Raw genomic sequence first — 13,159 nt, 5'->3', positions numbered from 1 at the left:
TGGGGGGGGGGGGGGGGTGTCTCATGTTGCCCAGGCTAGTCTCGAACTCCTGACCTCCAGTGATCCTCCTACTTTGGCCTCCCAAAGTACTGTACTAGGATTACAGGCATGAGCCACCACGCCTGACCTGTATATCTTTAAATATTTATTTATTTATTTATTTTTAGAGATGGGGAGTCTTACTCTGTTGCTGAGGCTGGCCTTGAACTCCTGGCCTCATGTGATCCTCCTACCTCAGCCTACCTAATAGCTGGGACTACAGGTTCAAGTCACCACACCCAGTTAAATACTTATTTGTTCTAATGTTTTGGTTATCTTCATTGGAAATTTCAATTGTGCATGTTGGCTGTCTTTGGTCTGTCTTCTATAGCTATATATATATATATATATATTTTTTTATATATATTTTTTTTTTTTTTTTTTTTTTCTTTTTTTTTTTTTTTGGAGATAGAGTCTCACTTTATCGCCCAGGCTGGAGTGCAGTGGTGCCATCTCAGCTCACTGCAACCTCCCCCTCCCAAGTTCAAGCAATTCTCTTGCCTCAGCCTCCCAAGTAGCTGGGATTACAGGTGTGCACCACCTCGCCTGGCTAATTTTTGTATCTTTTGTAGAGACAGGGTTGGTCTTGTTGGCCAGGCTGGTCTTGAACTCCCAACCTCAGGTGATCCACCCACCTTGGCCTCCCAAAGTGCTGGGATTACAAGCGTGAGCCACTGCACCTGGCCAACTATCATTTTTATCTCTAATTACATTTAATTCCTTTGGTTTATATTGTTTGCTTTTCTCATTTTTATCCATATTGGTTAGTATATTTTTCATAGTGTCCACTTTTATTTTTGCTCCTTTTAGCTTCATCTTCACTTCTGTGATGGTTATTTTACCTGTTTTTTGGAGATGGTGTCTCAGTATGTTTCCTAGGCTGGATTTGAACTCCTGGGCTCAAGTGATCCTCCTGCCTTAGCCTCCTGAGTAGTTGGCATTATAGGCACGTGCCACCATGCCCAGTGTGATAGTTATGTTTTTTCCTTCTACATCCTTTTTTTTTCCCTTTCGAGACAGGTTCCCATTCTGTCGCCCAAGCTGGAGTGCAGTGGCATGAACATGTCTCATGAACTGCATGAACTGCAGCCTCAACCTCCTGGGCTCAAGCTTTACTCCCACCTCAGCCTCCTGTGTAGCGGGGACCACAAGCACTTGTCACCATGCCTGGATGATTTTTTGATGTTTTGTAGAGACAGTGCTTCACTTTGTTGCCTATGCTGGTCTTGAACTCCTGGCCTCAAGCAATCCTTCTGCTTTGGCCTCCCAGACTGCTGAGATTACAGGTGCCTGGCTCCCTTCTGCTTCTTTCCTGGATTTTGTCAGTTTTGTCTTATTTTGTCATCTTTTCCATGAATCTCTATATTTGTATTTTTGTTTTTCCTTCTTGGAAATAATTCATTAAGTTTTTTTCAGACAGTTTTTTTTTGTTTGTTTGTTTTTGTTTTTTTTTGAGACAGAATCTCGCTCTGTTGCCCAGGCTGGAGTACAGGGATCTTGGCTTACTGTAACGTCCACCTCCCGGGTTCAAGCAATTCTCCTGCTTTAGCCTCCCAAGTAGCTGGGATTATAGGTGCACGACACCACACCCTGCTAATTTTTGTAGTTTTAGTAGCTGGGATTATAGGTGCACGACACCACACCCTGCTAATTTTTTTAGTTTTAGCAGAGGTTTCACCCTGTTGGCCAGGCTTGTCTGGAACTCCTGACCTCAGATGATCCACCGGCCTCAGCCTCCCAAAGTGCTGGGATTACAGGCATGAGCCACTGTGCCCCGCCCAGATTTTTTTTTTTTTTTTTTTTTTTTTGAGACGGAGTTTCGCTCAGTTGCCCAGGCTGGAGTGCAGTGGCCGGATCTCAGCTCACTGCAAGCTCCGCCTCCCGGATTTACGCCATTCTCCTGCCTCAGCCTCCCAAGTAGCTGGGACTACAGGCACCCGCCAGCTCGCCCGGCTAGTTTTTTGTATTTTTTAGTAGAGACGGGGTTCACTGTGTTAGCCAGGATGGTCTCAATCTCCTGACCTCGTGATCCGCCCGTCTCGGCCTCTCAAAGTGCTGGGATTACAGGCTTGAGCCACCGTGCCCGGCCTCAGATCTTTTTTTTTTTTGAGACAGAGTCTCGCTGTGTCGCCCAGGCTGGAGTGCAGTGGCACAATCTCAGCTGACTGCAACCTCTGCCTCCCAGTTCAAGCAGTTCTCCTGCCTCAGCCTCACGAGTAGCTGGGATTACAGGCGTGCACTACCACGCCGGACTAATTTTTGTATTTTTATTAGAGACAGTGTTTTGCCATGTTGCCCCAGCTAGTCTTGAACTTCTGGCCTCAAGTGATTTGTCTACCTCGGCCTCCCAAAGTGTTGGGATTGCAGGCATAAGCCACTGTGCCCAGCGCACTCACATGCTTCTGATGTCTCTCCATGTCCAAATTTTCTCTTCTTACAAGGACACCGGTCAGATTCGATTAGGGCTCACTCTGAAGACCTCATTTTAACATAATCACCTCTTTAAAGACATTGTCTCCAAGCCAGACTAGGTGGCTCACACCTGTAATCCCAGCACTTTGGGAGGTCGAGGCAGGCAGATCACAAGGTCAAGAGATCAAGATCATCCTGGCCAACATGGTGAAACCCCGTCTCTACTAAAAATACAAAAATTAGCTGGGCATAGTGGCAGGCACCTGTGGACCCAGCTATTCGGGAGGCTGAGGCAGGAGAATCGCTTGAATCCGGGAGTCAGAGGTTGCAGTGAGCTGAGATCGTGCCACTGCACTCCAGCCTGGGCCACAGAAAGATTCTGTCCCCCCCCCAAAAAAAAGAGAGAGTCTTGCTATGATAACCAGGCTGGTCTTGCATTCCCGGGCTCGAGCAGTCCTCTTGCCTTGGCCTCCCAAAGTGTTTGGATTACAGGTGTGAGTTTCCGTGCTGGCCAAAACAGAATGTTAGAGACACACATTGAATTTACTTGGAAGGCTGATTCTTTTCCCACGCCCTCCCTAGGAAGGTGAGCTGGGTGTTCGGACCTTAACCTTGGGTTACACCCCTTGGGCATCTTCACCCCTTGGGTTACAAGGGTTTCAACTCCCTTTCTGCTTGATTGAGCCTTGCCCTCTGTTCTTTTTATCCCTGCTCTGCTCTGCTTGTTTCAAACAACACGTTTGCACTGTGGCACGAACGGCTCATCTTCAGAGAGTCTATTTTTGCTGGTGTTTTCTGGGATCTGCATCTGCCTCTTCCCATGTAACTTTGGTAGCCCTTGTGCAGGTCTTGGAGTCTCCAGTGACTTTGTGTCTCCTAGTTTTGTTGAATATGGGATTTCTGCCTCATTCCCCCCTACCACCATATCTCCCTATCACTTTGCATAATTTCTAGGAGGAGGAAGGGGAAGATTCAGTCAAATATTGCCACAGTTCTTTTTTTTTTTTTTTTTTTTTTTTGAGACGGAGTCTCGCTCTGCCGCCCAGGCTGGAGTGCAGTGGCCGGATCTCAGCTCACTGCAAGCTCCACCTCCCGGGTTCACGCCATTCTCCTGCCTCAGCCTCCCGATAGCTGGGACTACAGGTGCCCGCCACCACGCCCAGCTAGTTTTTTGTATTTTTTGGTAGAGACGGGGTTTCACTGTGTTAGCCAGGATGGTCTCGATCTCCTGACCTCGTGATCCGCCTGTCTCGGCCTCCCAAAGTGCTGGGATTACAGGCTTGAGCCACCGCGCCCGGCCTGCCACAGTTCTTATACTGTAATCATATCACTTTGTAATATAAATTTCTCCCACTTTTTCCATTATAAAGATAGCTCACAACAAAATCCCAGCGCTTGAACCCAGAAGGCAGAGATTGTAGTGAGTTGAGATTGCACCACTGAACTCTAGCCTGGACAGTGACAGAGCCAGACCCTGTCTCAAAAATATAAACAAATGAATAATGTTTCCTTTTTTATATAGATATATAGATATAGATATATAACCATATACCATACCTGGATGTAGACACACATAGAGATTTCTTTGTTCAAAAATGGGGTCTCAAATGATATATATGTTCTGCAACTTCCTTTATTCATGTGACATATGGGCATATTTCCATGGCATGACTTATTTTGAATGACAATGTTTATATTAAATCACATTTCTTTTTTTTTTTTTTTTTTTTTGAGACGGAGTCTCACTCTGTCGCCCAGGCTGGAGTGCAGTGGCCGGATCTCAGCTCACTGCAAGCTCCGCCTCCCAGGTTCACGCCATTCTCCTGCCTCAGCCTCCAGAGTAGCTGGGACTACAGGCGCCCGCCACCTCGCCCGGCTAGTTTTTTGTATTTTTTAGTAGAGACGGGGTTTCACCGTGTTCGCCAGGATGGTCTCGATCTCCTGACCTTGTGATCCGCCCGTCTCGGCCTCCCAAAGTGCTGGGATTACAGGCTTGAGCCACCGTGCCCGGCCATTAAATCACATTTCAAACTGTGTTCACTGTGCTCTTTCAAGACATTTATATTATTTTAATGTATTGGTTTTTTTTTTTTTTTGAGACGGCGTCTTTCCCTGTTGCCAGGCTGGAGTGCAGTGGTGCAATCTTGGCTTACTGCAACCTCTGCTTCCTGGGTTCACACGATTCCCCTGCTTCGGCCTCCCGAGTAGGTGGGATTACAGGCACATGCCACCACGCCTGGCTAATTTTTTGTATTTTGGTAGAGATGGGGTTTCACCATGTTGGCCAGGATGGTGTCCATCTCCTGACATTGTGATCTGCTCTGCCTCGGCCTCCCAAAGTGCTGGGATGACAGGCGTGAACCACTGCGCCTGGCCGGCAGTGTATTGGTATTTAATGTATTGATAAGAAATATTACATTTATTAGCAAATATTTTATACACACAGATATAAAAAGCATCTGTATACCTACCATCCTACTTAAAGGAACATTATTGTTATAGTATCATTATTAACTCTACATACCTTTTCTCAGTCTCATTTCCTTTCTTACTTTCAGAAGTAACTACTGTCCTGAATTTTATGTTGTAAGTTATCATTTATGACATTAAATGATAGTCTCTTTTTAAAGTTTCCGGTGGCTATTGGAGTATCACAGTAACTAAGAATGTTCACAGTACTGCTGTGAAAATTCTTACATATATGTGGCTCCTCCAGTCATACAAGTGTCAGGTTTTTTTTTGTTTTTTTTTTTTGAGACGGAGTTTTGTTCTTGTTGCCCAGGCAGGTGTGCAATGGCATAATCCCGGGTCACCACAACCTCCGCCTCCCAGGTTCAAGCGATTCTCTTGCCTCAGCCTCCTGAGTAGCTAAGATTACAGGTATGCGCCACTACACCCAGCTAATTTTGTATTTTTAGAGGAGACAGGGTTTCTCCATGTTGGTCAGGCTGGTCTCAAATTCCTGACCTCAGGTGATCTGCCCGCCTCAGCTTCTCAAAGTACTGTGATTACAGGCATGAGCCACTGCACCCAGCCTCTTTTTTTTTTTTTTCCTTTTTTTGGGGGGTGGAGTCTCACTCTGTCACCCAGGCTGGAGTGCAGTGGCGTGATCTTAGCGCAGCCTCAACCTCCTAGGCTTAAGTCATCCTCCCACCTCAGCTACCCGAGTACTTGGGATTCGAGATGTGTGCCACCACGTCCAGCTAATTTTGTTTATTTTTTGTACAGATTAGTTCTCAATATGTTGCCCAGAGTGGTCTTGAACTCCTGGGCTCAAGGGATCCTCCCATCTAGGCCTCCCAAAGTGCTAGGATTAGAAGCATGAGGCACCACACCCAGCCAGCTTAATCATGCAAGTTTCTCCTGAGTGTCTTCCTCAGGTGGAATTGCTGGGTCGTAGAAATTGCTTGTGTTCAATGTTTTCTGTTTGTTTGTTTTTTAGATGGAGTCTCGCTCTGTCGCCCAGGCTGGAATGCAGGGGTGCAATCTTGGCTCACTGCAGCTCCGCCTCTTGGGTTCATGCCATTCTCCTGCCTCAGCCTCCCGAGTAGCTGGGACTACAGGCACCTACCATCACGCCCGGCTAATTTTTTTTTTTGTATTTTTAGTAGAGACGGGATTTTACCGTGTTAGCCAGGATGGTCTTGATCTCCTGACTTCGTGATCCGCCCACCTCAGCTTCCCAAAGTGCTGGGATTACAGGAGTAAGCCACTGTGCTCCGCCGCTTGTGTTCAATGTTACTGAATAACACCATATTGTTTCCGGAGGGCTTGTTTCAATTTACTATACTTTAGAAGGCTATTAGCACTGAATGACTTTTAAAAAGAGTACATGATTCTAACATAATTAGCCATTAGAAAATTTGTGGCTGGGCACGGTGGCTCACTCCTATAATCCCAGCACTTTGGGAGGCCAAGGCGAGTGAATCACCTGAGGCCAGGGGTTCAAGACCAGCCTGTCCAACATGGTGAAACCTCATCTGTACTAAAAATACAAAAATTAGCCGGGCATGGTGGTGCATGCTTGTAATCCCACCTACTTGGGAGGCTGAGGCAGGTGAATCGCTTGAACCCGGGAGGCAGAGGTTGCAGTGAGCTGAGATCACGCTGCTGCACTCCAGCCTGGGTGACAGAGAGAGACTCCATGTCAGGGAAAAAAAAAAAAAAAAATGTTAGCTTACAAAAATGTGATCTATAGAAAATCTTTCAGAGCCGGGTAAAGTGGATCACGCTTGGACTTGAGCCCAGGAGTTGGAGACTAATGAGACCCAGGCTCTACTAAACATAAAAAAAAACAGCCTTGTGTGGTGGCACACACCTGTGGTCCCACCTGCTCAGAAGGCTGAGGCAGGAGGATTGTTTGAGCCCAGGAGTTCGAAGCTTCAGTGAGCTATGATCATGCCACTGCACTCCAGCCTGGGTGACAGTGAGACCCTGTCTCAAAACAAAAAAAAAAAAGAAGAAAGAAAACCTTTAGGAACAGTAGTATGACCTGTATTACTTTTGACTAACCAATTGTGATTAAAACTTTGCAAAATAATTTGCTAATATTTTTATTATACCTTCATTATGCTGTATTGTATTTGGTTCTCACGTGCTATTATTCCAGTAATTATGCCTTCATTATGCTGTATTGTATTTGGTTCCCTTGTGCTATTATTCCAGTAAGAACCGCATTGAAGCTTTTTTTTTTTTTTTTTTTTTTTTTGTGTTTTTAGACAGAGTCTGGCTTTGTCACCCAGGCTAGAGTGCAGTGGTGTAATCTCGGTTCACTGCAACCTCTGCCTCCTGGGTTCAAGTGATTCTTCTGCCTCAGCCTCCCCAGTAGCTGAGATTACAGGTGCCCACCACCAGGCCTAGCTACTTTTTGTATTTTTAGTAGAGATGGGGTTTCATCATGTTGGCCAGGCTGGTCTCGAACTCGTGACCTCAGGTGATCCTCCCGCCTCGGCCTCCCAGAGTGCTGAGGTTACAGGCGTGAGCCACTCTGCCCAGCCTGATGAAGCATATTTTAATCTGTTTCACAGTTTTGCTTTCTCTGGCAAGATTACCTCCTGGTTGTTATATGTGACCACTCATTAGTGTCTTCTAGGCAACTATATATATTTTTAATGTGATGTGCTCTAGCAAAACAATGTCTACAATACAGCCATCTCATGCCCACAAGTATTAATACAGGTGTGAGTGTGAGGTTGATTCCAGGACCATGAAGAGGTGACAGATTTTAATTAATTAACTAATTTTTCAGAGACAAGGGCTTGCTCTGTTACCCAGGGTGGAGAACAGTGGCATGATCACAGCACACTGTAACCTTGAAATCCTGAGCTCAAATGATCCTCCCGCCTCAGCCTCCCAAGTAGCTGGGACTGTAAGCATGCACCACCACACCCAGCCAGATTTTAGTAAATATAAATATTTTATCTGAATTTTTTTTTTTTTTTTTTGAGACGGAGTCTCACTCTGTCGCCCAGGCTGGAGTGCAGTGGCCGGATCTCAGCTCACTGCAAGCTTCGCCTCCCGGGTTCACGCCATTCTCCTGCCTCAGCCTCCCGAGTAGCTGGGACTACAGGCGTCCACCACATCGCCCGGCTAGTTTTTTGTATTTTTTAGTAGAGACGGGGTTTCACCATGTTAGCCAGGATGATCTCGATCTCCTGACCTCATGATCCACCCGTCTCGGCCTCCCAAAGTGCTGGGATTACAGGCTTGAGCCACCGCGCCTGGCCTTACCTGAAATTTTTAAGAATATTTAATATTTTAAGGAATATTTAATGTTAAACATTTATGAAATACAAATAGCATAAATTAACTCTTCTAGCCTTCCACATTTACTTACTTGAGTTTCTTTTCCCCTCAAAATAAATTCTCAGTTACCACTTATACTTAGATACAAACATCTGGTGTTTAACATTTTGTTTCTTTTATTATGCTTTTGGTTTTTGTGTGTTTTTTTGAGATGGATTCTCATTCTGTTGCCCAGGCTGGAGTGCAGTGGCGTGATCTTACCTCACTGCAACCTCCGCCTCCCAGGTTCAAGCGATTCACCTGCCTCAGCCTCCCAAGTAGCTGGGATTACAGGCAGGTGCCACCATGGCAGGCTAATTTTTATATTTTTAGTAGAGACAGGGTTTCAAATTGTTGGCCAGGCTGGTCTTGAACTCCTGAGCTCAGGTGATCCACCCGCCTCGGCCTCCCAAAGTGCTGGGATTACAGGCGTGAGCCAATGTGCCCAGCCTATTATGCTTTTTAAAAAACTACAGCAGCCTGGGTGTGGTGGCTCATGCCTGTAATCCCAGCACTTTGGGAGGCTGAGGTGGGCAGATCATTTGAGGTCAGGAGTTTGAGACCAGCCTGGCCAACATGGTGAAACCCAGTCTCTACTAAAAACACAAAAACCAGCTGGGCATGGTGGCGTGCGCTTGTAATCCCATCTGCTGGGGAGGTTGAGGCAGGAGACTCACTTGAACCCAGGAGGCGGAGGTTGCAGTGAGCTGAGATCACACCACTGCACTCCAGCCTGGGAAACAGTGAGACTCAGCCTCGGGAAAAGAAAAAAATTGTGTTTTGGTGAGGAGGGTCCTATAGCTAAGGGCAGAGATGCTGTGACCAAGTGTCCCACCCCAGGGATTGCATCCTCTGTGTGGGTAAGCAACGTAGAGTGAGCCTGGAGTGCAGACTGTCAGCCTTTGAGGTTTCAGGTTGTGTTTTAGAGTGGACCTCGATGCCCAGCTCTAGGCAGCTAACTCTAGTGGTAAATGTTTGGGGGAAACACCCGTTATTTGTTGTAGTTACATGCAAGGAGCTGGGCAAGTGACACATGGAATTCATATATATATTTTTAAACCAGTCTTACTCTGTTGCTCAGGCTGTAGTGCAGTGGCACGATCGTGGCTCACTGCAACCTCCTTCCCCGGGGTTCAAGCAATTCTCCTGCCTCAGCCTCTCAAGTAGCCGGGACTACAGGCATGCATCACCATGCCCCGCTAATTTTGTATTTTTGCTCGAGACGGAGTTTTGCCATGCTGGCCAGGCTGGTCTGGAACGCCTGACCTCAGGTGATCCGCTTGCCTCAGCCTTCAAAAGTGCTGGGATTACAGGCTTGAGCCGCCGAGCCTGGCCAGAAAAATTTTAAAAAGAAATAGGCCGGGCGCGGTAGCTCACACCTGTAATCCCAAAATTTTGGGAGGCCGAGGAGGGAGGATCGCTTGAGCCCAGGAACGGGAGACCCCCCATCTCTATTTAAAAACATAAATAAAAATTAAAAATAAAATAAAAACAAGGTGCAAAGACTCATTTTGTTACTCATAGTTGCATTTTAATTGAGAATATAAGTAGTCTTGGCCGAGTGTGGTGGCTCACGCCTGTAATCCCAACACTTTGGGAGGCCGAGGTGGGCGGATCACGAGGTCATCTTGGCTAATACGGTGAAACCCCGTCTCTACTAAAAATACAAAAAATTAGCTGGGTGTGGTGGCGGGCGCCTGTAGTCCCAGCTACTTGGGAGGCTGAGGCAGGAGAATGCTGTGAACCCAGGAGGCGGAGCTTGCACTAAGCCGAGATCGTGCCACTGCACTCCAGCCCAGGCGACCGAGAGAGACTCCATCTCAAAAAAAAAAAAAAAAAAAAAGAAGAAAAAAAAAGAATATAAGTAGTCTTTGAAGTTCTTTTGGGACCTACAGTGCTGCAAGCGCATAATGCCAAACGTGGATTTCAAAAGAGGCCCCCCGACGGGGTTTTATTAATTGCAAAATCAGTGCAGCGGTCCCTTGCTTCCCTCACCTACCCTTAGATCCTAAGTGGTGGTGGCGGCAGCGCGGAGCAGCTTCTGAAGGTCCAGGAGCTTAAAGCGGAGGTGCCACGGGGCGCGGCTTTGCGGGAAACAGCAAAAGCTCACTCCGCACCGTGCACTTCTCGGAATACAGGCGCTGAGCCCCCGGAGGAGGAGAGGGCTGGTTCCGGGAGCCCCTCCCCTGGGGCGGGGCCAAAGCGTCCTCCCAGCCCGGCTTTGCAGAACAGAGATCTGGTGTCTCTAGTTTACAGAAGCACTTGCAGAACTCATCAGAAGCCACCCTGCTTATCAGCAGATTTCAAGAGAGCGTTCAGTGGAGGCCCTGAGTCTGCACAGTTCACCTCCCTGGGAACTGCTCGCCTGAGCATTGGAGCCGGCGCTGGCCCCCTGCAGCCTAAAGGAGCCCCGGAGGCCCAGGACACAGCGTGAGTCCTGGCTTGTGCTTTCCCTGCACCCAACTTTCTGATTTTGCCGACTTTCCTTTTCCTCTTCCAGGCTTCCTCTCTGAGTCTACATTTCTTCTTAATCGCATAGGCAGATCATCTCCTAGAATCTTCAGGCTTGCTTTTCATTGATTTATGTTTTGGGTAACTTCACTTGTCTAATCTTACAGCAGCCGCATGTTGCCAAACAGCATGAATGAATGATGCAATCCCTTGCACACAGGAGCACCCTCAGTGCAAGACTGGGGCAATCCCCAAACTCAGAGTTGAAGTGTCCGAGTTTGTCTTCTTTCCCATTAGAATTAGAATTTTAAAATAAGTACTTACCAGATACATTGTTATAACGATACAACGTCAAGTTGGGAATTAAATCATGTTTTCATTCATTAAATATATTTACTATATTTTATTTTCTTTTTTAATTTTTTTTTTTTTTTGACAGAGTCTCATTCTGTTGCCCAGGCTGGAGTGCAGTGGCGCGATCTCGGCTCACTCCAACCTCCGCCTACAGGGTTCAAAGGATTCTCCTGCCTCAGCCTCCCGAGTAGATGGGTGTGGGCCACTATGCCCAACTAATTTTTTAATTTTTGTATTTTTAGTAGAGACAGGGTTTCACCATGTTAGCCAGGCTGGTCTCAAACTCCTGGCCTCAAGCGATCCACCTGCCTCCACCTCCCAAAGAGCTGGGATTACAAGCATGACCACTGTACCTGGCTACTATATTTTCTTTATGTATGATTTGCATATTATTACTTTTTAAATATTTGATGACTGATATTGGAATGAGGATCAGGGAGGAAAATAATAAAATCCAAGATTTCTGTATTACAGTGCCAAGTAGGTTTTCAATATCATGACCATAGCCCTGTCACTATCATGTTGGTGAAACAAAGTAGTCAGGACTTTTAAAATTTTCAAATGATTTAATATATGCCTTCCTTTCCTTCCTTCTTTTCTTTCTTTCTTTTTTTTTTTTTTTTAAGAGACAGGGTCTCACTTGGTCACCCAGGCTAGAGTGTAGCGGTGCAATCATAGCTCACTGGAATCTCAAACTCCTGAGCTCAAGTGATCCTCCTGCCTCAGCCTCCCAAGTAGCTGGGACTACAAGTATGCACCACCATGCCTGGCTCATTTATTTTATTTTTTGTAGAGATGGCATTTCACTATGTTGCCCAGGCTGATCTGGAACTCCTGGGCTCAAGCGATCCTCCCTCCTCAGCCTCCCAAAGTGCTGGGATTATAGGTGTGAGTCCCCATGCCCAACCTTTTTTTTTTTTCTTTTTTCTTTTTTGAGATGGAGTCTTGCTCTGTCGCCCAGGCTAGAGTGCAGTGGTGAGATCTTGACTCACCACAAGCTCTGCCTCCTGGGTTCACGCCATTCTCCTGCCTCAGCCTCCCTAGTAGCTGGGACTACAGGTGCCTGGTACCAGGCCTGGCTAATTTTTTTTTGTATTTTTAGTAGAGACGGGGTTTCACCATGTTAGTCAGGATGGTCCCGATCTCCTGACCTTGTGATCCGCCCATCTCGGCCTCCCAAATGGTGCTGGGATTACAGGCGTGAGCCACCACGCCCGGCCTTTTTTATTTTTTAGAAAATCCTTGGACTAGAATTAGGGTTAAAGGGATCCTCAAGGTTGCCTAGAGCAGCCTCCCATGAGAGACTTTTTTAAAACCAGTGTTTTATTGATATATAATTAAATGCAGTAAAATGCACTCTTTAAGTGCACATTTTGATGAATTTTGATAAATTTATTCATGCTTGTAATTATCACCACAATAACATTTCCATCACCCATAAGTTTCCTAGGGCCTCTTTCCAGTCAGCCCCTTGTCCCAACTCCTAGCCCTACTGATCTGATCTTTGTCATTATAGCATTTGTATTTTCTAGTGTTTCTTCTTTTTTTTTTTCTTTTTTTTTTTTGAGACCAAGTCTCGCTCTGTCACCCAGGCTGGAGTGCAATGGTGCAATCTCAGCTCACTGCAACCTCTGCCTCCTGGGTTCAAGAGATCCTCCTGCCTCAACCTCCCGAGTAGCTGGGACTACAGGCGCCCGCCACCACGCCTGGATAATTTTTTTGTATTTTTAGTAGAGACGGGGTTTTACCATATTGGCCAGGCTGGTCTCAAACTCCTGACCTCGTGATCCACCCACCTTGGCCTCCCAAAGTGCTGGGATTACAGGCATGAGACACCGTGCCCGGCCTCTAGTGTTTCATATAACTGAAACCATACAGTATGTGCTCTTGTGTCTGGCTCCTTTCCATCAGTATAATTATTTATTTGTTTATTTATTTTGAGACAGAATTTTGCTCTTGTTGCCCAGGCTGGAGTGCAGTGGCGCGATCTCAGCTCACTGCAACCTCCGCCTTCAGGGTTCACCAATTCTCCTGCCTCAGTCTCCCTGGTAGCTGGGATTACCAGCATGGTGGCCCAGCTAATTTCGTTTTTTTTTTTTTTTTTTTTTTTTTTTTTTTT

At 46.4% G+C, this 13,159-nt stretch overlaps 1 protein-coding gene across 5 annotated transcripts in view; it reads left to right on the top strand.

Annotated features, from left to right (window-relative positions):
• PSPH (phosphoserine phosphatase) overlaps window positions 1-13,159 on the top strand; it is a 45,145-nt gene that overhangs the window by 7,715 nt on the left and 24,271 nt on the right. For 2 of the 5 annotated variants that reach the window (XM_025378377.1, XM_025378373.1), the window contains exon 2: window positions 10,485-10,665. The gene's annotated coding sequence lies outside the window, so the exon portion shown is untranslated. Of the gene's footprint in view, window positions 1-10,452; window positions 10,666-13,159 lie in introns of those variants that run through there. The other 3 variants (XM_025378376.1, XM_025378374.1, XM_025378378.1) reach the window with 3 other exon arrangements.

This window comes from Theropithecus gelada, chromosome 3 (genome assembly GCF_003255815.1).
Source record: "Theropithecus gelada isolate Dixy chromosome 3, Tgel_1.0, whole genome shotgun sequence".
Classification (NCBI taxonomy): Eukaryota; Metazoa; Chordata; class Mammalia; order Primates; family Cercopithecidae; genus Theropithecus; species Theropithecus gelada.
This window is presented reverse-complemented; position numbering and strand designations above follow the sequence as displayed.